This window comes from Periplaneta americana, chromosome 11, assembly GCF_040183065.1.
Source record: "Periplaneta americana isolate PAMFEO1 chromosome 11, P.americana_PAMFEO1_priV1, whole genome shotgun sequence".
NCBI classification, from domain to species: Eukaryota; Metazoa; Arthropoda; class Insecta; order Blattodea; family Blattidae; genus Periplaneta; species Periplaneta americana.
In genome coordinates, this window is record NC_091127.1 from 29,374,041 (window position 1) to 29,397,560 (window position 23,520).

The window sequence follows — 23,520 nt, forward strand, 5'->3', positions numbered from 1 at the left end:
AGAATACCCTTACAAAATTTCGAAAAAAAGAAATTGGACTTTCTAAGTACTGTACTTCAACACAAGCTAATCCACTGAGTTCACACAAATAAATTAAATGGAAGTAAAATGCAGTCAGTACATCAGAAGGGCTGTCATTACCAGCAACTTAATGAAAATTATGTGTTGAGGTGAGAAATTCCATCTGTTCTAAAGTGCCCCCTGTTTAGATGTGCCTCTTCTCTACCAATACGATAAGAGGAAGTAAAGCCAGAATTCCATTAGCCTATGCTAAGGATAGGTATAAGCAGAGGCAGGTATTTATGTAGATTAATTGTATCATTTGTGTTTTTTTAATATTGGCGTCGGCGGTGATTGTTGGAGATTGATTTTACTCTTGGCGGAGATCAATGGAAAATTTGGAAAAACAATTATTTTGGAATTGGAGTATTAACTCAGTATGAATATTACTTTCCAAATAATTGGTTCGTTGGATTCTAGTAGAGGTGCGGTATGGCCAATAGACATTATTTGTTGCATTGAGATTGTATTTAACACACATTCATTAAAAACGAAAAAAACTTGCAGCCCTCAAATTAACACTTTCAAATTATTAGTGAAATGTTGAATTTTCCGTCTTGTGAGTTCACTAATGTAATCAGAACACCTGGAATACCATGTAATGTAGGCTACTTGGATATATAACAAATTCAAGTAAAATAAAATCCTAAAAAACTCAGAATATGAAATTCGCTATAAAGCGACGCAATAGTAATAATTCGCGAATGTGTCCATATTTCGCAATTATAACTCTATTTCGCGATTTTTCGCGATTGATTTATCCGTATATTATTAATCAGAATCACTTAATTCGTAAAGATTAGTAAAAATCTATTGTTGTTGTTTTCTAATGCCAGGCGTTTGACAATAAAGTCATTTGACCTCTTGCAATCCAATATTTTTAAAAGATATTATCATGGCCATTATCATTATCTATTGTATATCTATTATGTCGTGATTTTCGCGATCTCCATAAATACCCGACCCTGGGTATAAGGTTATATGATTAAAATAAAAAAAAAAATCCGATCTAATTAAAATGTATATTCAGCGATAAGAAATTGAAAGAAAAAAAAAACAAATATAACTTCCTCATATCATCACTAAAGCATAGCTCGATTCAACGATTTTGGCCCTTGTCCTTGCTTGTTTGGCTAGTGAGCGAGCTGCATGTTGTGTCATAAGAAAGAAATTTAATCACAAACGTGAATAGTAGGGTAAGAGAGAAGAGAAAGAATGAAAATAATATCTATGCTCGTAGCTGAGGGACACTCACGTCAAGAAAATATGCCATCATGACATTGTTTATAGTCAACAGACTTAGTGGTTAGTAATGGGACGTGTGAAAGATTATTGCGATTTAAGACTGAGTGTACTGCGACAAAATAAGAAGGAAGTGTTTGATGTTATGACTGTGCGGCCTGACCTATACGACCCAGCCCGCCAGTAGTGATGAGTAACTCGCTCTTAGTCTATCTTCTTTTTGCAAGGGCCAAAATCCCTGAATCAAGCTGCTCATCATACGTGGGCACAATTTTCGGTTACGTGAGGCACTCGATTTGAAATAGTTTGTTTACTAGGAGAGGAGACTCCAGAGTGGGATGGGAAATATAAACTGCTGTGACCTGCGTCACCTTATCGTAATCGCTAAGGCGGTCAGTGGCGAATTATTAGGAAAGCGCTTGGTTAACGTGAGAGACTCGAAAACTTTTATTCAGTTTGGCAAATTAATTCGGCAGCTTTCATCATAAACCTTTTTACTATTTCTCCATCATTGAATTGATTTAAATCACAGGCGATAAATTGCGTAACTAGCCAATGATATTCCACCACGTTGAATACGTTTATTTTCTTGAATATTCTGGCGTTTATAAGATTACTTAATAGATTTGCACATTCTCGACCTAAAATAATTTCAGAAAATCATATTTCGTTTTCTACGCACATTTGATATTTTTTTTATAACTTTCTTTCGGAAATAATATGTACAAACAACATTTAATTCCTCGTACCTTTTAATGAAGCGTGTTTAAGGTATAATAATAATTAATAATTAATTTAATAATAATTTATTTATTTAATCTGGCAGTGCTAAGGCCAGTAGGCCTTCTCCTCCGCCCAGCCAGACTCTAATTCCAATTGAATACAGTTGCTTACATAATGTCGTATTTAGTATAGCCTACTATGCAAATGTTAAGATCATAATTTTTCTTCGGCATAGTACGAAAAAATAACATTTAATTTGTCTTACCTTCTAATTCAGCATGTTCTTTATGACATAAGGAGTAATGTCGTTGTATATTGAATTTATTAATGGCTAATAGGATTTTCGAGCATAACATACATCGGATGTTCTCCCATTCTAAACAGCAAAAAACTCTTCCTCCCATTTCTCATGAAATAATCGTTTTCTAACGCGTACACACTGCTTTGATAATGCTATTATGCCACCACTGATATTGCTTATGAAACTGATATAGAACCTGCCCACGCCTAGGAGCTACGTGAGGGAGGAACGGGGACTGTGAAGATAATGTCACTCAGAGCGATAAGCTCTGTGAAGGTCAGTGAGGCACTAATTCTCAAGTGAGGCACGATGCCACTCTTGCTGTACATATTTGCACTAATACTTCCTAGAAGTTGGTTCGCGTAATGCAGTATTTATTTTCTTAGTAATTTATCATTAACGATTTTAGTTAAAAGCGTAATATTATTGTAAACATTACCAGTATTCAGTGCGTCCTAGATGGTTATGATTTGACGAATAGATAAGGATTCGTACGAGTAAGATGTTATTCGTGTCTGATGGAAGCAAAAGCTAAAGAATCGAGAGAACCTGCTTCTGTAAACAATCACAGCTTCTTGTCAAATATGATACCAGCATGGGATATGAAAAGTGAGCGGGGTCGCGGCCCACAGTTGCGGAACTTGTTGGTGCTCCTGTGTCACCGCACATTGTTCTCCGTCTTCTTTTGTCCGGCCTCCGCACATAAAGCCAATCGGATTTCCTCCACAGCCCGCCGCGGTGAATCAAATGGACGGCAATAATTATCCCTCCAGCACGCGATGTGGAAGACGCTCTGAGCGCCATGGTTACCAGACGATCTTCACTATTCAATATCAACTAAATCCTTCCATTACTTTATGAGAAAAGTCCCTACACATACCAATAATACAATATGGGGTATGTAGAAAACATATATTTTTACTACCGTCTAAAAATCTCGTACGATTCTTCGTACAGTTACGAATTTAATCTTGGAATCCAAGAAGAGTTCATTGCAATTTTTATCTGAATTTAATTAAGTATTCCATTAATTTATTAAGTTATCATTACCACTTACAGTGCACCTTCCAGTTCAGCAGAGGCAAATTGGTAACTTGAGAGTCACTAGATAGTAGAGATGAACAACGATCGAGAAAGCAAGACTAACAGCGCCCGCAAAACCGAAAACCCGCACGACATTGTTCTCTACGTCCGCGTCGTTGACGTAAAGACTGCTTGTGAGTGTTTCGAGACGCCGAGTTTGATCATTCCCGAAGTCCCGAACGTCAAGCAGCCTTGAATCGCCACAGTTGTTTATACCTGACTGGACTTTTATCTACTTTGGCAACTCTTCCCCATATCCTTGGCTTCTGCCCCTATAGTGAGGCCCTTCGTAACATCCGTCACCATGCTGTCCGTTCTATGCTGGCCGAGGCACTGAAGGAAGTAGGGTTTACGGTCCATCAAGAGGTGCAGGGACTAGCCACACAAGGAAGTGTTCGGCGAATTGATATCATTGCCATTAAGAACAACTCGGCATACATTCTCGATCCCACCATCAGATTTGAGACACATGCAGATCAACCGCATGAGGTGGACAGTGAAAAGAAACGGATCTATGAACCAACAATCCCGTTCTATAAAGATAAATATAGCCTGTCCCACATTGATGTGATAGGTCTGATGGTGGGAGCACGAGGTACCATACCCTCCTTCTTTGCCAACAAATGTAAAAACCTGGGCCTAACACACAGCATTGTGAAGGAAATAACCATTAGTGCCCTCAAAGGATCGGTTCAGATATTGAGAAATCATTTGTATGGGAGTAATAATGGAAATTTTAAGTTATCTTAACCGATGGCTGTTGATTGGTTTAGATATCAATGCCAATCAATCCGTACTATTATTTTTCTCGCGGTATATGACATTCAAATCATTCTAACCTATCTGATGATATTCCCCCCCTCCTTTCTTAACTGTAAATGAGCACAAACGCTACTTAGATGTAAATTTTTCTGATATTTTACATATTCGATTCCCTAACCGTTTCAAATGTACATCATTTTACCTTTTAGGTGTGTTTCCAAATTATATGCAATAGGCTACGCTTTGTGAAATCTGGCAACCTTTTCATAAGGGAAGCTAAATTTATTATTATTATTATTATTATTATTATTATTATTATTATTATTATTATTATTATTATTATTATTATATGTATAAACAATCAAGTAGCCTATTTGAAACATCATCTCTACCTTTCAGTGTATAATAATCCATTCCCCAATCTTTATTTAATTACTAGGCCCTTATTATATGGCTAGGATTTTTCTTTTCTTATGCTTGAGATCAACTGTGCAATCTCAAGTAAAAAGATATTAACATTATATTTTATGTTTCTTAGAAATGCAAATTTATTTGAGAATTGTTTCTTTTTTTACTATTTATATAACCATAGGTAATATCGCACAATAGAACCAGAACATTTTGATAACTAAGATACTGTTCTGTTTTGTCTTTTTGTCTCATTTAAATATTTTCTAATGTTATTTATTTCAATGATGTATGTTATTCAAAGTTACGAAATCTTTCGACGCCGACCAAATGCTATTTCGAGAATGGTGAGCGAGACTCGAAGCTCACGAGAATGACGAGACGAAAGGCGAAAGACAAATGCAACGAACACAGCGAGCGAGAGCGGCAGTTAGTTTTGTCCATCTCTAATACTAGTAGATAGGCCTAAGGTCTGCCATGAAATGTGTTGTACTGCCGTTAGTCCTATGTGAAAGAATTCCACATTCTCTTCGCCAATACAGGTCTAGTATTACATATTCATTCACATTGTTCTGCCCAGAGTAGGTCTTTCACTGCAAACCCAGCATTCTCCAATCTTTCTTATTTTCTGCCTTCCTCTTAGTCTCCGCATATGATCCATATATCTTAAAGTCGTCTATTATTTGATGTATTTTTCTGCCGCGAACTATTCTTCCGTTCACCATTCCTTCCAGTACGTCCTTCTGTAGACAGTTTCTTCTCAGCCAGGGACCCAGCTTTTTCAATTGTAACTTTCGTTTTCTTCATTTCTTTCTTACATCGTCTTTATTCATAATCGTTTATGTCTCTCATCATTTTCGTATAATTCTTTTTCTGTCCTTTTTTTTTTCTTTTAATCTACATGTATTTTTTATGTCTTATCTGTTTGCGTATTTTCCTTTTATGCGCTATAATTTTTATAGTTTCTTTTTTTTTACTTTCGTATGTCTTTTTATATCATCTTATTTATTTTCTTTCTTATTTCCTCTATTCATACTTCTTAAATTTGTTATCGTCTTCTTTCTTTCCTCCCTGACTTCTGTATTTTTTCAAACTCTTTCAATTCACTAACTTTCTTAATTTATTTTCATCCCTTATTTTTTTGCATTCTTATTTCTTCTCTCTCTTTCTCATTATCTCATTAATTTTATTTTTTAATTATGTTTAATTTAAAACTAGAGAAAAAACTGAAAGAAAAAAATAAGAATTTTAATGAATTACATTTAATCATATACACCATGTGCAAAAATAATTGCTCCTACTTTACTGTACTTTATTTTTCTGACTATAAATTTTACAGCAACGCAATAGGCTTAAGTTCCAATAGAGTGGCAATTTCATCAAGTTTGTTCGATATCTTACAAGGTCTTGATATGTGAATCTACAGTCACACGGCATTCTCTGCGTAACAGCTTTCACAATTGACCAAAGGAGGAACGTAAACGTTGTCCTTCACTTATCCCCAAAGGAAAAAATCCTAGAGGTCAGGGCCACCCCATCAAGTTTTCATTCTTCAGGTAGTGCAACGGACAACCAGAGTTGAAGGAGATGCTCGTTGAGGTTCTCATTCTTATAATGGTGGAGGTGAGTACTGCACCATCTTGCTGAATAGTAAACTCGTCCTCTAGTTCCTACATTCACTACGGAATGATGAGCTACGAAATTCAGGACACAAAAATCTCTCTGATGTTTCCACAGAGCTCGTATTTTCTAATAATGACATTTTCTAACGGCAGGACTAGCCAACGCATACGCATATGGTAGCCGTAGGGATCATTTTGGGACACGCTGTATATTTTTTTACTGGTAAAATAAGTCAAAAGGAGATTAATAATAATAATAATAATAATAATAATAATAATAATAATAATAATAATAATAATAATAATAATAATAATAAAACAATAATGATTTCAGTCTTACATTATTTAAAGGTCATAGATTTATTAGCGTAAACCATACTGAAACTTGATAAACAGAACCAATTGTAGAAACATTCACAGAGAGAGGAATAATTTCCTAAGGAAACAATTTTATGCAATCAGTGTCAAAACTTTGGAAACAATACCTCCATCAAGATTCAGTGTGAGTTCCCATAATCAAGAGTCCATCTTTGTTATTCTTTTAGTTGGTGGGATTAGTTCTGCTTATCGGGAGGTTTCTGTATGCCAGCAATGACAGCAGTATTACAGACCATAAAACCGTTTTATTGCTCTTAATTCAGTCCGTTCGTATGCATTGCTGTTATCCTTATCTGCACCGTTTACCAGAAGCTTGCATGTAGTCCTAAAAGAATAAACGCATGTAAAATGTGCATATCGATGTTTATGGACAAAATAGACATTTCTTTTCTCTCTTTTATATTCTGTTGTGAACGGCTAGAATGTTGGTTCTTCACGCACGCAGCTATTATATCCGATTTCGAATCTCAGCGCGACCTAATTGTTTATGTGGTAGACAACGGCTATTTTTGACCAGACTTCCTCAAGGTACGCCTCTGATATCAGCAGTGTTGCCATACCTACTGGTTTAGCAAGAGATTCCCTGTTTTTCCATTGAATCTACTGCTTTACTGATTTTTTTGTCAAAAGTCCGAATTTCTCCTGCCTTTTTGGCAAGCTGCAGTCACCTAGTTCTACGCCCGGATTTTCAATTCATTAGTTTAGTACATATATAATTATTATGTCACCATGTATAATTTTTGCATCTTATACACAAGTCAAACAATGTTTTCATTTGTCTCCCTGGTCCTAATTCGTTAGCGTCACCACAAAGATGCTTACAAGAAGCCAGGTGTCGCTTCTCGGTTGGAGTCCAACGGCACATTGCAGATAAAGACCATGTTTTATACACTTGGCTCAGAGTTATGTCCATCTCCAATCCACTCGATAGTCTAAACATAATATGATATTAGAGTCTAAACATAATTACAAAATGATATTAGAGAAGGAATGTTTGAAACCTTACCACGAAAGGATGCACGCCCTCCTCCAAACACACACACTCAGGTATATAATCTTCATGTAACATAAGCATGTGACATAACTCTGAGCCAAGTGTATAAAAGAACATTATTGTTTTGGGGACCCAGGGAACAGAGGAAAAACGAAACTTATTCAGTAGTGAAGTTTGTTTCTGATTTTTTTTTTTATTTTATTTCATCATACAACATGTTCCATTACACAGCGTAATACTACATCCCTTGGTTTTCTTATTAGGTTTTTATAAATATTTTTCTTATTTATATACTATGCAGTAATAATAGTTAATGTTCGGGATGTTTGGCCAGTTTTATAGTTCATATTCATAGATAATAACTATTGTTTTTGTCAAAAAAAATAAATAAATAAAAAGAAAATAAAAAAAGAAAAATGAACCTATCCGTTATCTTATCATTTGAAAATGTATCACTATAGGCAACAATAGCCCATACTTAAAAAAATACAAAGATACTGCTACAGATAGACAATGCATACTTAATTCACCATTAAGCTCTAATTCATATGTCATCACCTCCTCTTTCACTCACTTCTACCCTCATTCATCTCCACCCATAGAATACACCGATGCACAACACATAAGATAGAAGCCTCATGACCACTGCAATGAAGCATCTCTCTTCAATATGTTCGTACAGATTGTTTAAAATGTGATAGTTTTTAACATACCGATATCTTGACACATAACATTGTAACACTTATACCCTTATAAATTCTCTAACTCAATAGCATTAATAAATTTTCGATATTCATTCATGAACTTTCCTATTAGTTGCATTTTATTTGCAGGCCATGTTCCTCCCTTTTGAATTATATTTCTTTTTAGTTTCTTTCTGTCCTCGTCGAGTTTGTTACAGTCATATAGGATGTGGTTAACTGTTTGCTCTCCTCCTCTACAGGAACAGGTTGAGTCTTCAGTGATGTGGAATCGTTGGTAGTATGCTCTTAGTCGTCCATGTCCTGTTAACATTGTAGTGAGGTTTGGTGTCAGTGTTATCCTTAGTTTAAGTCTGATTTGTTTCTGATTGTGTGCACGTGAAACAGTGAGAGAGTGATGTGTAGGTAATGGCATTTTTGTGTTACATATCTTGCACAGGGATCTTTTAAAATGAGTAAAAGTGTCCCAGCAAGAAAGAAAAGTAAATACTCCCAGAATATTATAAATCAGAGTGGGAAATGATGAACAGCTTAAAGGGTAATTATGCAAAAGCAAGAAAAGGGATAAATTTTGTCTGTTACAGTTGCAGCTAATGCAGTACTGTATTTAATATCACCTTTAAAATAAATCTTGTTCTATCGAAAATCGTTTGTGAATATACGAAAAACTCCTGATTAATACATTTTAATGCGAAACACTGTCAATAATACATTACTATGTAAAAACAAAATAGCATACGCTGAGTAGAAATGACAGTAACTAGGTCTATATTTAGCAAAATTGTTCCATTTCATTGGTTAGGGATGTGCTATATAGTAATCCAACATATCATCTTTCTTACAGTACACTGTTTTGTAATTAATAATATAATACAAAGAGGAAATTCATGTTTATTAATCTACTGTAATCTCCTGTTTTTTTCTATGCTTTTCTCCTGATTTCCGTGAGTAGGTCGTGGCAACACTGGACATCAGTCCCCATTTCTCTATAATCTATTATAAGGCTATCAAGTGCAAAACTCGCTTTATTCAAAATTTAAAAAAAAAAGAGTTACATATGGGATGTTGTACTTCTTGGAGCTCTCTAGCTGCTGATGTAGTCGGTTAGGACAAATCTTGTCTAATTCCTCTTCCATAGAGCTCAGAAAACTACTATCAAATGCAAAACTGTCCATATCATAACGGTTTTTCCTGTTTTCTGACAAATCACTTTACCTGGATAAGGCGAGTTTTCATTTGATAGCCTCATATTACGGAATAAATATGGAGTACCTCAAGGTTCAGTATTGGGCCTCTTTTATTCTTATGGAAGATTTCAATACCCAATTAGTGGTTAATGCTGATGGCACTACTCTCTTTAATTGTAATGCTGATTTAAATAAACCGCAAAGTAATGCTGCTTTATCATTGATAGAGGTACAGAATTGGTTTATTGCTAATGATTTTTTTACAAAATGAAAACAGAAACATTGTTGTTTACTTCCAGACATATCGACGAAAATAAATCGATTAAAATACTTTTTCATTTTATAGGTCATTTACCTGTGGGTTTAGATCATCAACTTCCCAGATCCTAGTGATTATAGCCTACGTAACCTACACACAATCGTACTGGGAAGAAGCTAAATCTACACATCCTGTCCTGAATGAAGCCCTGCTCCGTTGAAACTCTAACTCATGAGCAATAGGGGAAGACGTCGTACATCGCAGCGCTGTGTGGCTCCTGCGAGATGCATCCTACGCGCATAAATTGTGGTGCAGCTGATTATCTTCCAGCTACCTTATTACTCAGAGATAATGGAAGAATGAAATATATTCCCTCGGAGTTATCTCGCATGGTAATTAGTCGGCAGGTGTGCACAGCTCCGGGGTGCGAGTCCAGCGGGCCATGATGCCACGTCTGATCGCGCCCCACTGTTTAGTTTCTCAACAAATTAACGATCCATACTTTGCAAGGACTCTTTAAGTAAAGTACGGTTTTACGTTACAGATATTCCTTGTGCAAACAAGGAAAATTGATGACGCTTTTAATACTAATTTCACAAAGCATGTTACCATAAAAACTGAAACGACTGGAACATAGGCTGGCGAGATTTGTAGTAGAGAAAGATGCATTTGTAGCAGTAGCGGCCGGTGATCAAAATCCTCGGTGAGGCCAGATGCAACTAGTTTAAGTGCCTCCAATAGGAAATGTTTGTTTATGATATTAATTATTATTGTTATTATATTATTAATATCATTATTACTGTATTATTATTACTACTATTATTAGTCTATTCTTATTATTATCAATGAAAAATAATAGTTTCACTCACCAAATAAGCTGTTATGCTCTGAGTTTCAGTGATTGTTTCAGTGTGATGAAGCATCCCATGTTATGTGTTGAAATTCCCCTTTCTTTCTTTTCTTTTTATTTTTTTCCTTTGACAGCAACAAACAAGGCCAACAGAGAAGTTTATTTTGCATCACATTACCACTTAACCATTTATGTTGTCCATACCAGGATACAATAGAAACTCGCGTTTTAAGATTATGTGTCAGAAAAATTATCAGCGATGTCGTAGGTATCTCGGTAGTCTCTCTCTTTATTTAAAACTTCCTTTCTTTTAGTATTATTTCTTCTCGAAAAAGGACACTCTAACAATGAATTAACTGCACCAGCATTATTTCTCTCATTTGTTTCTGTTTATATTTTCCCGAAATACATAACAGCATTGGCCCAGATTCACTACTGTACTACGAAGTACAATAGTAGAACACCCTCGCTTATGTCATAAACTGAGACATAAGGGGAGAGAATCTCGAGTGGGTTTCTGCCTGCCAAAGAGCTGGAATTTTGTTATTTATGGCCTAGTTAGGAAGACAAGTCACCATTGCTATTCCCACCCCACTCTACCCTTGAGGCCGGCCCATGGATGGGAGGAGTGAAACCTGACCAGGCCAGCCGAATTGTGCCTCAGCTACAACGTTTTAAGCGTAAACTCAAAGCCCGCGAAAGGACATGAAATGCATTAAGCCAAACCCGGCCGAACGATTCTGGCCTCAGGAACAAATTTTACTGCAAAACAGGTCTATATACATCACAAGCCAGACCCGGCACGAACGATCCCGGCCTCAGGAACAAATTTTACTGCAAAACAGGTCTATATACATCAAAGTTTTCAAATGCTTCTACAGCGATATATGCTTCATTCAAATAACTAATACATTATATAAAAACACAAAATTTGATTTCAGTTAAGCCAAGTGACTGAGCCCGGCCTCACTTGCCTCAGTCAATCAGCCGCCACTGATTTATAGTATTATCTGTTATTATTCTACACCATCACCACCACCACCACTACAACTACCATCGTCGTCATCGCATCTCATCATCATCACTTCCGTAATGGTGATGATGATAATAATAATAATAATAATAATAATAATAATAATAATACTTACAAATGCTTTTAAGGAACGAGGAATTTCATTACCTCTCTCTAATAAGCCCGCCATCGGTTCCTATCCTGAGCAAGATTAATCCAGTCCCTATCCTGATATTTCACCTCCCTCAAATCCATTTTAATATCATCATCCTATCTACGTCTCGGCTTCCCCAAAGATAGTTTTCTCGCAGTTCTTCCAACTAAAACTCTGTATGATGATATGATATATATTTGATGTCAAGATTTACACCCATGTAATGTGGACCTCACAATTTTTGTATCCGGTACCACAGTTACATTCATTATAGTTATACCTTTTGTAGACGCTCTTATAATTTAACTTTGAACCCCATTTAGATCATTCAAAATTGACACTTTACTCTCTTCTTGATTTTCAGTACACTTATATCACACACACACTTACTTACTTACTTACTCACTAACTTACTTACTTACTTACTTACCTAGGCCTACTTACTTACTTACTTACTTACTTACTTACTTACTTACTTACTTACTTACTTACTTACTGGCTTTTAAGGAACCCGGAGGTTCATTGCCGCCCTCACATAAGCCCGCCATTGGTCCTTATCCTGAGCAAGATTAATCCAGTCTCTATCATCATATCTCACCTCCCTCAAATCCATTTTAATATTATCTTCCCATCTATGTTTCTAATAATACTTGTTACTAAAACATACTTCACCATTGTCCAATATGTTCGTTATTATGTTTGTTTCTTGTGTACATTTCATTTTCAGATATCACTAATTTTCTACATATTATACTTCACTATCCTAGCTAGCCTCCCCCGCCAAACTCCTCACCTATTTTCATTATCTCTATCGTTTTACTTAACTTCCTATTACACACCTCTATGTCATTCAAAATTGACACTTTTATTATTCCGTTCTTGATTTTGGGTTCACTTAGTCTATATCGAACACACACTGTTTCTACTAATACGTGTTACTAAAACATACTTCACCATTAAAACTCTGTATGCATATCTGGATTCACCGATACATGCTGCATGCCCTGCCCATCTCAAACGTCTGGATTTAATGTTCCTAATTATGTTAGCGATTAAGAATACAATGTGTGCAGTTCTGAGTTAAAACTTTCTTCATTCTCCCCCTCTTAGCTCCAAATATTTCCCTAAGCACCTTATTCTCAAACACCCTTAACTTCTGTTCCTCTCCCAAAGTGAGAGTCCAAGTTTCACAACCATGCAGAACAACCGGTAATATAACAGTTTTATAAATTCTAACTTTCAGTGTTTTTCAAAGCAGACAAGATAAACTTAATTATTTAATATAAATCTCCTTTACAGATTTAATTATAGCCTCCATTTCTTTCCTTTCACTTAAACAATTGTTCATTTTACCTTGTTTTCAGTGGCGGCCTGTAGATTCTGGAGGTTGTTTTTTTTTACATTATATTATGTTCAGAATGGTGATCTTCATAATTAATGCACACTCATCTTGTTTTATAGAATTTTGTTTGTGGAAAAACAGCGAACGACATATCTAAACTAATTTATCTCCAACTTCTAGTGCGAAGTAGCCTACAACATGTCGTTCCGTCTGTCAGCCGTTTTAGTCTTGTGCATGTTTCGAAAGTTTTGATCAAACTATTGAAACGCCCTGTATATGTACTATAATCCAGTTTATTACATGATTATACAGTCTGATTTGAGTTTTCTTTCCTTCCAGGTGAGTGTTGATGACCTGTGTCTATGCCCGAGGAGAAACAATTATACCTCTTCTCTCCTACAGCCATCAAACTTCGTGAGATCCTTTATGTTACGTAAGTTACATAAGCAACCTTATAGGCTATTTAGAGAATATGTATTTAGAAATAAAACGAGTTCCAGCCGCTTCTTTCCCTATTGGCTAGCAAAGTGCAGTATATAGGCCAGACGTGTCCAAAGCAATAGGTAGCTCCGAAACAGAGCTGAATGCAGCCCGCAACACGTCAGTCTATGTTTGGGGAGTGGGGGTGGAAAGATAGCTGATACAAATCACAAACAATAGCAATGATTTAACTGTAATCGAAAGCTAATTATTTATCGAGTTATCTACATAATTAATATATATATTTACACACAATTATTCCATGAAATATTTTCCTATAGGCCTAGTTACTTTTTAAAATGTAACTTGACAAAATCAACATTTGTTTGAAAACCAATATAGCCATATGATGATTGTCCGAGTCCGATTCGTACTTAGCATAGGCGAATCAGATGATGACAGGTGCGCCATCTTGTCTCAGCCCCTCCTGATAGGTCACATCCGCAAACGAGTAACCTGATAAGCTCTAGGGACCCCGAACTATAAGCCCTTGCTGAATAGGCATTGTGAAACCAACGCTGACAGGTGGGTCATCCTGCCTCAGCGCCTCTTGATAGAGCCAAGTCACATCCGCAAACTACTCTCTTTCCAGCTAAAGATTGAAGTAAATGTAAATAAATGCACGTGGCTTAATGGTTCCTGATTGGCTATTGGACGCACAACGCCTCCAAACTCATGCTTGTCATCTTCTTCCTCATATTAAAATAGTTCCTTCTAAAATAATAAAATGTATAATATACATGGAATACGAGTGAATTAAACATGCTTATAAGAACACTTTCTTACGATTTAAACAACATGTTTATATTAGTACTTTCAGACATTGCGTGTTAAATCATTGTAACGTGTATTATGGCAACGCGCATGCGTAATAGGCATTAAATCCCTCCCAAGGTGACTTGCAGCTTCACAGAGCACATCAGCACAGCGTATAACACAGTGCGAGATTCAGTGTTGCCAATCTCAAGTAAATTTCTGTAGAATAAAGAAATTCTCCACTCTTCAAAGAATAACATTTAATCACGAATCTACAGAAAAAGAAAATCCACTATTCCCAGTAGAGAAATAATAAATATTAACCCTCTGTGAGCATTTTACGGGTTAGTTGAATGAATATGTTGAAATGTCTGCAATATATCAGACGGTGGCTGCCCTGCGTGCTCACTTGCTGAAAATAATGCGCCCTGGTGGCTGCTTTGGTAGCTAGCTTGCGTTTGCGGAGTAATACATTTCGGTTTTGTTTACGTCTACTTCAATCTTTAGTTGAAAATAGAGTAGTAGCCTAATAAGCCACAGGGGCTCGGAACCCCAAGCCCTTCCTTAATCGGCATTGTGAAACCGACGCTGACAGGTGGGTCATCCTGCCTCAGCCCCTCTTGATAGAGCCAAGTCACATTCGCAAACTAGTAGCCTGATAAGCCACAGGGGCTCGGAATTCCAAGCCCTTCCTTAATCGGCATTGTGAAACCGACGCTGACAGGTGGGTCATCCTGCCTCAGCCCCTCTTGATAGAGCCAAGTCACATTCGCAAACTAGTAGCCTGATAAGCCACAGGGGCTCGGAATTCCAAGCCCTTCCTTAATCGGCATTGTGAAACCGACGCTGACAGGTGGGTCATCCTGCCTCAGCCCCTCTTGATAGAGCCAAGTCACATCCGCAAACTAGTAGCCCGAGTCCCTGTACTCGGAACCCCAAGCCCTTCCTAAATCGGCTTTGTGAAACCGACGCTGACAGGTGGGTCATCCTGCCTCAGCCCCTCTTGATAGAGCCACGTCACATCCGCAAACTAGTAGCCGGAGTCTCTGTACTCGGAACCCCAAGCCCTTCCTGAATCGGCTTTGTGAAACCGACGCTGACAGGTGGGTCATCCTTCCTCAGCCCCTCTTGATAGAGCCAAGTCACATCCGCAAACTAGTAGCCCGAGTCCCTGTACTCGGAACCCCAAGCCCTTCCTAAATCGGCATTGTGAAACCGACGCTGACAGGTGGGTCATCCTTCCTCAGCCCCTCTTGATAGAGCCAAGTCACATCCGCAAACTAGTAGCCGGAGTCCCTGTACTCGGAACCCCAAGCCCTTCCTAAATCGGCTTTGTGAAACCGACGCTGACAGGTGGGTCATCCTGCCTCAGCCCCTCTTGATAGAGCCAAGTCACATCCGCAAACCAGTAGCCTGATAAGCCACAGGGGCTCGGAACCCCAAACCCTTCCTGAATCGGCATTGTGAAACCGACGCTGACAGGTAGGTCATCCTGCCTCATCCCTGATAGAGCCAGGTTCCATGAATAGAACGTCCAACACAATCAAGACGCAAGTGTTCCCTTTTAGTAGCTGTGGCACGTGCCAAATATGACGTCACATCAATATATCTATAAACAGCTAACCTTATCTCCGTATGCTCAGGGCCAAAATACGATCCCTAGTAATGAAAACTGAACATATTCAGTCTATAGTTGATCAGAAATCGTTGAACATAGATATTCGTCAGGATAGAAACAGTCTTCTCAGTATTACGAATATTGGAAACGTTTATTTCCATAATTCTAAAGCTACGGTTTGTTTACGGCGATCATCGCCGGACGCACATCGCCGGCGATTATAAACGCTGACGATGATCGTCAGGAAGTGGTTTCTGTATCAGCGTACATCGCTGTCAATTCTCATTTGTTTTGTTGCCATAACTCGATTCATTATTTGTACATGGCCTTCTCTAAATATCGATTATTGAACATGTATGCGGCGATGTGCGTCCTGAATTTGCTTCAGAAGCAACCTTCAGCGATCTATTTCGCGTCCAACGATCTACGTTGTCGATCATCGCTATAAATAAACCTTGCGCATTCATTTTAACTGCTAGCAACTCTAGGTGACAATCGCCAGCGATGATCGCCTTAAACCAGGCATGTCAGAAATCAGACTCTAAGGCCCAATTGTATAAATCTCCCTGAATAAAGATCAACTTTGATCGAAGATCGAAAAGTGAACCGAGTTCAGACACTTCTTCTATTGTATAAAACTTTCCTGCGATCAAATTACCTTGGTTCAAATGAAATCTAAGTTCACGTGAAAAGGATTTGGCAACATCGCATAAACAGGTGAAAAACGTGATGCGCGGACAGGTTTGTTCAGTGTTGCCAATCTAGCGACTTCAACTCTTTTTCAACAACAATTTCTTTTAACTTTTATATTGCTTAAATAGGAATTTAGCGACCTTTTTAGCACCCCATACTGACAAAATTTAATCTTTCTTTGTCGATAATGAGAAATCTAGCGACTTTACAACTACTTTTTGACGACTTTCCGTAAACTCTGTTGGAGACACTGGTTTTTTGTGCAATGTAAATAATGGCGGACAATAAGAAGAAGGTTACTGTTCTCCGAGTTGTTATCATGTTATGGTGTTTGATACTGCTAAACATAATAAAGCTTTATAAAACGACAATTTTCGTTTAGTAATACAGTTAATTGAAAATTTATGAATGTACCTATCATATCCGTTAATAATTAATGGTTGTTATAAACATAATATAATTATAGGTTATGTTATTTGATACTGCTGAACACGATAGAGCCTTATAAAATATAACATTGTTTGTGTATTAAGGCAAGAAATTGAAAGCAATATATATAAATGTACCTATCATATCTATTAATATTAACAATAATGGATATTTTATTTGCACAATCTGTCACTCGTATATTTCAAACAGAAAAGAAATAACTGAACTTGGATCATTTAACTTAATCGGAGAAATTTCTTCAGTCAAAGTTGACTTTAGTTTGAGACAAATTAATCTCAGATTAGACTTTATACAACACAAAATTCCAAGTTCAGCTGAAACAAGGATCAATTTAACCTCTGATCTAAGATTAAATGGTTTATACAATCGGGCCTAAATGTGCAGTTATGTGCGCGGATCGCCGGTCTGTGCAGGTTGCATCAATCAAGCGTTGCTCTTACCCGTTCTTTGCTGGAGAGGTGTACACTATTCTATTGCACGCTTCTAGGGTTGGATTAAATAGACATTTGGACATTATAAACATAGTTAGCAGATCTTGTCTTTCGGGTAATGCTCCCTGTAAAGCAGATTTGAATAATTTCAAGGGGAAAATTGTTCCGGGGCCGGGTATCGATCCCGGGACCTCTGGTTGAAAGTACCAGTGCTCTTACCAACTGAGCTACCCGGGAACTCCACCCGACACCGTCTCAACTTTTCCCTTTTATATCCACACAACTCGCGTGGCTGACGAAATGGCAGAGACCCACATCGAGTCACACAATCTCTGTGTGACTTGGAATTGTGGTTTTCTGTTAACGTATACAGTGACGTATATATTATGCAAATCTGGTTTTTCATTCATAGTTAGCAGAACCAAAAAAACACAGTTATTATCAGTGTCTATATTTGACAATTATAATACAAGAAGCTTTAGGATTACTCAGTTATACTTCACAAAGTAGTGGTTTGTAAAGCATAATTTATTAATATGATTTTTATATAGTATTTGAAAAAAAATGCATTAATTTCGAAACAACAAGAAACGAACAAGTATTTCATTTTACGTAGTAGGTAGGCCTACTAATGATTTTAAAGTAATAGACCTTACTCTTTCATTGTTCGTCATGCATTATTATTTGCTGTGACCATTGGTCCACAAATGTTGAAAATATTATACTCCCAATTAATTACATGCAGTAGGACATTGTGAAGTTTTTACACTGAAATAATTTCTTTGCTGTATGTCAATATAAATTAATATTAATATTAATGAATATAAATTAAGCTTAGAATTTAAATTCACATATAGTTTATTTGAAAACGTTGAGAGCAAGTATCGAAAAGTTGGGAGCGTTCTCAAAGAAATTAAAAGTGTAGTTCACAAGCTCGATATTCTCTTTATGTCAGATTTTAAAATTTATTAATATAAGTATATTGAATTAATATTGTGACGTGAGATGGAAAATTTGCCATTATATATTTTTCCAGAAATTTTTTCCGCTTTGCAAATAGTCGTTTTCTTCTCTCCTTACAACCTCAAGAGCCTCACATGTATTCCTCACTATATTCTCATCACTTACCAGCTTATGAAATGAAAGTCGTAAGTCGTCTAAGCTTTGATGGCTGTGTTAGTACAGACTCCAAAACAACGCCATTGTCAAGTACGTTTTGCCGTGAGAGTACTGATTAAGAAATAAGCGCTGGCAATATCATATTTTGAGAACTTTACTAATCTGATCTAAATTGTCACCTCACAAGACTATTACCTCGATATAGGCTGATGAAAGCCTTTCATTTTAAAATAATTATTATTGTTGGCTGAGGAAAACATTATAGCCTAACAATTATATTATACGATTCGTAATTTCTCTTCTCCGTTATCTGTGAACTCCTCACTTTATTTATCATAACTCATTCACAGACACAGCCATATCGGCACTCGTACTGAAACTGTGTTACTGAAACAAACAGCGTATTCCGAATCTCTCCGGTCCGGTGGCATCAATGACGTCACGTTGCAGCGAAATACGGAACAAAACTGCTGGAAGGATCGATGTTGTCATGGCGACTGTACAAGTTGTTGTCTGTGCTACGCTAGCAAAATTTTGCGAAATTTTCGTACTCCCATCTCGTTCAAAGAAAAGATAGCATAAACAATTTATTTCTTGAACCAATAGTAATAACTGGTCCGTTGACATGTTCGCTCATAAGCCATTAACATATTGTTTTTACGTTGTGCTCATTACAAACAATACAGCAGGACACACCGCCATGACACAACAGTGCACGATGTTATTCGTCTCCTAATTCCCGCCCTATACAAGAACCAATCAGATTCACTGATGGCGGCTGATGGAGACTACCACCACCTCTGCAAGTTGATGGCACCGGTGCGACATCGGTGGAGCATCAATGACGTCATCGGTGGAATTCGGAACACCGTGATGCCATCGGATTGCTCACCGGTGAGATTCGGAATACGCTCAAAAGCTGCTGCAGGTATTGTACAGCCCTGTCGCGTTCCCCTCCAAGGCGATTCACTCCCTCCAGGTAGGGGAATAGAGAGTGCACATCGCACAGAGAGAGTTGCACAATATGCGCGACTGCACAATGTGCAGGGGTTTGACATGCCTGCTGTAAACAAACCGCAGTTTTAAGTAACAACTATCCCTTATTTGTTCTATCAGAAAGAAAGTAGGTTAATGTTACCTATGTAAGATAAAATGTTATTGTGAGAGCAGTCAGATATATTTAGAAATTTCTTCTGAGTTTGAAATTGTTTGTACTAGTGTAATCTTCTTTATTCTGCATGGTTGTTAGAACTTTATCATCCCACCAAACTGCTTTACGTTGTCAGCAAGTTATAAAGTCTGGAAGAATAAAATATTACTAAGCAGGTTTTGATAGCTCTCTGAAATAGAGCAGTTGTCTTAAAATAGATAAGGCAGGACCCAAGAATCAGATTCTTTGCTTGGAATGAGGACACTGGAGTCGTAATATGATAATACAGTGGGTCAAAAGCACTTCCGGAGCTCAAACCAGTACCGAACAGAGATATGTATATTACTGCTTTTCTTTAGATTTATTGCCTATCTTTATTTATATGCATTCATTGAGGTACTGTGACACAGGGTGTACAAGAAGACGCATTACACCTTATGAAAGATGCTTCTTTATTTTTTTGTACTAAACAAGGATTGCACCAAATTATTCATTCTGACATCGATTTTGTTTTTAAATTATTCCAGCGATCTTAAGTTTTGCGTGTCCGCGACTACTTGGACCTACTAAAGTGTACTCCTAGAGTAATCGTAACCATAGGTAGGAAGTTCGTACAAAAACAGTAGATTTCAGTTGAAGCGAGGAGTAGGCCTATAGATGTCACCCGTGCTTCGCCTTTCTTTCGCTCGCTACAGACGATACGCAGTTCACATAAGCAACGCATAGTGGCATTCTGTGGAGCTGTGTACAGTCGTGAACAGTTTGAAAAATATTGTTAATTTTTATTAATGGTTTAGGTTTGGAACAAAGTAAGTTATTCTGCTGTTATTGTATTATTTACGTAATGTTAATATTATGCATAATTCCAAAAATGTAAACCCATCTGTTATTAAATAATTATGAAACAGGAGTGTGTAACATGTTTTTTTCCTCCCGGATTATTCTTGGTTAAATGTTGTTTGAAATACAAGTTTATTTACCAGCCGTCAATACTTGTTTGTTTTGCTGGTCTGTTGACGTCCCGCGCTGCTGTGCTACTATGCATTCGGTTGCGTTAGGGTACGTACACGTTGGAGCGACGATAAACGATAAAAGAAGCAGCGATGCTATATCAGAGAGAATTGAAGCATGCATTGTCATTGAGGTGTGCATATTGGAGTAACGATAAAAGCGAAGATGCACGATAAAAGAAGCAGCGATGCTATATCAGAGAGAATTGAAGCATGCATTGTCATTGAGGTGTGCATATTGGAGTAACGATAAAAGCGAAGATACACGATAAAAGAAGCAGCGATGCTATATCAGGGAGAATTGAAGCATGCATTGTCATTGAGGTGTGCATATTGGAGTAACGATAAAAGCGAAGATGCACGATAAAAGAAGCAGCGATGCTATATCAGGGAGAATTGAAGCATGCATTGTCATTGAGGTGTGCATATTGGAGTAACGATAAAAGCGAAGATGCACGATAAAAGAAGCAGCGATGCTATATCAGGGAGAATTGAAGCATGCATTGTCATTGAGGTGTGCATATTGGAGTAACGATAAAAGCGAAGATGCACGATAAAAGAAGCAGCGATGCTATATCAGAGAGAATTGAAGCATGCATTGTCATTGAGGTGTGCATATTGGAGTAACGATAAAAGCGAAGATGCACGATAAAAGAAGCAGCGATGCTATATCAGAGAGAATTGAAGCATGCATTGTCATTGAGGTGTGCATATTGGAGTAACGATAAAAGCGAAGATACACGATAAAAGAAGCAGCGATGCTATATCAGGGAGAATTGAAGCATGCATTGTCATTGAGGTGTGCATATTGGAGTAACGATAAAAGCGAAGATGCACGATAAAAGAAGCAGCGATGCTATATCAGAGAGAATTGAAGCATGCATTGTCATTGAGGTGTGCATATTGGAGTAACGATAAAAGCGAAGATGCACGATAAAAGAAGCAGCGATGCTATATCAGAGAGAATTGAAGCATGCATTGTCATTGAGGTGTGCATATTGGAGTAACGATAAAAGCGAAGATGCACGATAAAAGAAGCAGCGATGCTATATCAGGGAGAATTGAAGCATGCATTGTCATTGAGGTATGCATATTGGAGTAACGATAAAAGCGAAGATGCACGATAAAAGAAGCAGCGATGCTATATCAGAGAGAATTGAAGCATGCATTGTCATTGAGGTGTGCATATTGGAGTAACGATAAAAGCGAAGATACACGATAAAAGAAGTAGCGATGCTGTATCAGAGAGAATTGAAGCATGCATTGTCATTGAGGTGTGCATATTGGAGTAACGATAAAAGCGACGATACACGATAAAAGAAGTAGCGATGCTGTATCAGAGAGAATTGAAGCATGCATTGTCATTGAGGTGTGCATATTGGAGTAACGATAAAAGCGACGATACACGATAAAAGAAGCAGCGATGCTATATCAGAGAGAATTGAAGCATGCATTGTCATTGAGGTGTGCATATTGGAGTAACGATAAAAGCGAAGATACACGATAAAAGAAGTAGCGATGCTGTATCAGAGAGAATTGAAGCATGCATTGTCATTGAGGTGTGCATATTGGAGTAACGATAAAAGCGACGATACACGATAAAAGAAGTAGCGATGCTGTATCAGAGAGAATTGAAGCATGCATTGTCATTGAGGTGTGCATATTGGAGTAACGATAAAAGCGACGATACACGATAAAAGAAGCAGCGATGCTATATCAGAGAGAATTGAAGCATGCATTGTCATTGAGGTGTGCATATTGGAGTAACGATAAAAGCGAAGATACACGATAAAAGAAGTAGCGATGCTGTATCAGAGAGAATTGAAGCATGCATTGTCATTGAGGTGTGCATATTGGAGTAACGATAAAAGCGAAGATACACGATAAAAGCTACGAAAGACCAAAGTTCCATTTTCTTCGCTCTTGTCGTTCATATGATCTCTGATTAAGATAATATCAATCTGTATAATTAGCGGTGGTTATCAATATATCCGAATATTAATCGATTTATTATTATTTCGGCTTATTAAGTTAATTATTGTAGATATTGACAAATTGATCAGTTGTGTATTTATTGGTCATATGTTATGTGATCATAAGAACCAATCACAACACAACGAATTTATACTATCTTTGGGATGAGAAACGGGTTTAATTTTGTACCAATATAAGTTATATTAACCTTGAACTTGGCAGCTGATACTTTCTATATATCTTCTCTCATTAAGTGGATGTATACAGACGTGGACAAATTATTAGCAAAATTGAAGATTTTTATTACATATTTTTACAAAATATGATTCTTCAGCTTAGACTACAGTTGACATTTTTGCGTATTTCGACATTTTTAGCAACATTGAAGATTTGTATTGTATAATTTTTTTTACAAAATTTGACTCTTCAATTTTGACTACATTTGATATATTTGCATATTTACAAATTATTAGCAAAACAAGATTTTTATTATATATTTTTACAAAATTTGACTCTTCAATTTGGATTACGGTTTACATTTTGGATATTTCCAAATTATTAGCAAAACTGAAGATATTTATTTTATATTTTTACAAAATTTGACTCTTCAATTTCAACTGCAGTTGACATTTTTGCATATTTACACATTATTAGCAAAATATGAAGATTTTTATTATATTTCTTTACAAAATTTGACTCTTCAATTTAAACTACAGTTGACATTTTTGCATATTTCTATCTATTGTAATGATAGAAATATG

General features: G+C 37.0%; 1 protein-coding gene and 1 non-coding gene across 4 annotated transcripts in view; one reads left to right on the forward strand and one right to left on the reverse strand.

Annotated features, from left to right (window-relative positions):
- Positions 1–23,520, forward strand: part of ss (spineless) — an 897,601-nt gene that overhangs the window by 479,596 nt on the left and 394,485 nt on the right. The gene's annotated exons all lie outside the window — the stretch shown is intronic.
- TRNAK-UUU (transfer RNA lysine (anticodon UUU)) lies at positions 17,670–17,743 on the reverse strand. The gene has a single exon. It is a non-coding gene; the product is annotated as a tRNA-Lys (tRNA).